This window comes from Suncus etruscus, chromosome 11, assembly GCF_024139225.1.
Source record: "Suncus etruscus isolate mSunEtr1 chromosome 11, mSunEtr1.pri.cur, whole genome shotgun sequence".
Classification (NCBI taxonomy): domain Eukaryota; kingdom Metazoa; phylum Chordata; class Mammalia; order Eulipotyphla; family Soricidae; genus Suncus; species Suncus etruscus.
This window is the reverse complement of record NC_064858.1, coordinates 55,911,309-55,914,677: the sequence shown is the minus strand read 5'-3', so window position 1 is coordinate 55,914,677 and position 3,369 is coordinate 55,911,309.

The window sequence follows — 3,369 nt, the reverse complement described above, 5'->3', positions numbered from 1 at the left end:
AAGGAGGGAAGGAAGGAAGGGGAAAGAATGAGGAAGGTAACTCAGAACCCATTTTTTAAAAAGGCATGCTACATGTAATTTCTAAGTCTGACCTACAAAAAAAAAAAGCACAACCATTCCTAATTTGCATCTACTCCAAGTCCCTCCAGACTCGAGCGCCTTTAAAGCCCTAGAGCCCGGGCCTGACTTGACAATAAGGTTTCCTCGACCGTTGACAGCGGGCTTGTCATTCCGTCCCCGGCCCGACCCCAGGAAGTTCGGGCGAGCTCCGCGTCCACACCTTCTCCACCCCGACTCTCCCGCCGGGATCGCCAGAGCAGCGGCCGCCGAGCGATTTCCAGGCTCGGCTAAAGCCCCTGCCCCACCCACCCGGTGCCCCGCAACAGCCCAGGGCGGCCACGAGCTGTCAGACCGGGCCCGGAGCTCCGAACTTCGGGGTGTCCAGTTCCCGAGACCCCAAATCTCCAGGCGACCGGCCCTTTGCCCCTCGGACCCGACGCCTGCAAAGGCCGCTTCCAGGGCTGGGGCCTCTCGGGTCGGCTCCCAAGACCGGGGCGACGGCGCCCACTGCCCGGCCGGGCGGGCCCCAGCCCCGTCACTAGCAGGACCCGGGAAGGGGGAAGGCCCAGCGAGACGCGGGTCGGTCCCGGCCGGGAAGGAGGTCGCCGGGCACTCACCTGAGCCCCACTCGGCCGGAGGGGCGGCGCCGACGTCCGTTTACCCCGCCCCCTCCCCGAACTCCTCCGTCGGCGGCTCGCTCTCTTCCGCCCGCCTTAGCCCATGAGCGCCTCCGGACGCTCAGCCTCGAACGGCGGGGCCCGAGGGGCGGGGGAGGGGAGGGGAGGGGAGGGTCCGGGAGGAAGAGCCCGGGGGAGGAAAGACCGAGGGCCCGGCCGACCCGGGCATGACGTCACTTCCGGGAGGCTCGGAAGAGGCGGGGCTCGGGCGGCCTCGGCCCCGCCCCGGGCGCTAGGCGAGCGGGGTCACGGGGCGGGGGCGGGGCTAGCGCGCGCACTCCGGCGCTTCTTTTGACTTCCCGCTTTGGGCATCTTGATTGTTGTTGCTAAGGCGTGCTGCGGGGCCTGGGCGCTACAGATGGGCTTTTGGGAGCCCAAGGGGTAAATTCTGCCGGAAAAGTAAAATAGACTGGTAGTCCTGGCAGGTCTTAAAAGTAGTGCGTACACCTCTCTCTCTCTCTCTCTCTCTCTCTCTCTCTCTCTCTCTCTCTCTCTCTCTCCTCTCTCTCTCTCTCTCTCTCTCTCTCTCTCTCTCTCTCTCTCTCTCTCTCTCTCTCTCTCTCTCTCCTCTCTCTCTCTCCTCTCTCTCTCCCCTCCCCCCGGGGGTGGGGGATAGAGGATTTTTTGTTTCATGTTTTGTTCTTTTTCGCTTTTGATACCGCACCTAGTGGTGTTCAGGGCTTACTCCTGATTCTGCTTTCAGGAATCACTCCTGGAGAGCTCAGTGAACTCTATGTGATGCCAGAGATCAAACCTGGTTCCTTCCCGTGTAAGGCAAGCTCCCTACTGCTCTGCCCACTATTTTGTGGTTAAATTTTGTAAAGGTTAGAGTTCAGCGAGGTGCATAATGTACCTTTGTCCGCATTTCTCAATCCCCTAGCCCGCTTGCCCACCCCCATTCTTCACTGCACCCACACCTACAACCCACACACACATAGATACATGCACCCCAACTGCATACATGCACAGGTGGATCTGCAGTGTCCAAGGGTAAGCCTACTACAAAAGTCAATTGAAGATGATGACTATTTATTTCTCATTTTGCCATATTATGGTTTGGTTGTGTGGAGAGTGCTTCATTTCTTGGAATCCTAGAAAGGAATGTAGCTCACTGGTAAAAAAAACACATAAATATAACCTTAAGTCCACTTCCCTGCACCTCCACCCACTCCAAAATTGTTTTTAATTAGATTTGAGGGATCTGGGGCTTGCTTTGCATGAGTCGCAACCGGGTTTGATCCCCAATACTCCATATGGTCCTTTAGCATCACCAGGGCTAAGTCTTGACCACCACCTGGTGTAGCCCAAAAATGAAAATAAACTTAGAATCTAGGGCTTTTTATTATAAATAAAAATAATCTAATTCTAGCTCCCCCCAAATCTAGAAACAATATTCTAAGCATTTCCATTGATTCCCTTATAGTTAATTTAAAAATAAAAACTTAGTCCGCACCCAACAGTTCTAAGGAGCTATTAACGGATGTGGTGCTGGAGGTCACCAAAGCTTGGGATTTGGGCCTTCTGCATTTGAAGCATATGCTCACACTGTAGAGCAGGGGTCTCAAACTCAATTTACCTGGGGGCCGCAGGAGGCAAAGTCGGGGTGATCCTTGAGTGCAAAGTCAGTAGTAAGCCTTGAACATTGGGGGTTGTGACCCAAACAACTAAAACAAAACAAAACAAAAAAAGATTCCTCTAGGGCAGGGCCACAAAATGTTGTATGAAGGGCCGCAAACAGGCCGTGAGTTTGAGACCCCTGCTGTAGAGGTAGGCTCTTACCCTCTGAAAATAGTTGCTTTTTTTAGTTTGGTTTTAGGGGCACACCAATCGTGTTTAGAGCTTAATCCAGGCACTGCCTCTGCACTCAATGATCATTCCTAATGCTTTCAGAAAACCCTATATTATGCTTGGGACCAGCTCTACTCAGATGCATACAACACAAGCAGCATACCCACCTTACTGTCGCTCCAGCCATAATTAAAACATTTTTAGGTGTGGAAGCAACAGTATTGCCCTTTTCTTATATGCAGCCAACCCAGATTGGATTTTTGGCACCCAACGGAGTTCCCCAATTTCACCAGGACTGATCCCTGAGCACAGAGCTGGTAGTAAGCCCTGAGCAGCACTGCTTGTGAGATAAAATCAAAATAAGCAAATAGAGCATCCCATATGGGTGCTAGGAATGAAGGTCAGTGTGAGGGCACAAGTCCTCAAAGTGTGCTGCCTTGTGGTTGCCTTTGCAACCACATGCAAAGTGTGGTTGCATCATTGGCATCACACACACACAGAGAAATGTATAAGAGTAGTGGGGAATGTGAAATGACAGTGTAAGAAGCAAGATTCAACCCCCCCCCCCACAAGTCCATGATAAGGAACTCTAGACTAAGCCCAAACTCTAGATAAGTGTACCTTTCCACTTCTAACTGAAGGCAGAGAAAGAGTTAACTCAGAAATGAAACTAAAGTTGGTGCCCTCCAGGAATAAGAAATAAGGTTGAGTAAACTTGGGATGTTCTATCTGATAAGGATCCCTTGACAACCAGAGTTTGAAACAGTGTATTGCTCTACAACCAAGGTTTGAATCTCAGTATCCCTTGACAGCTAGGGTTTGATTCAGAGTATCCCTAGACAAC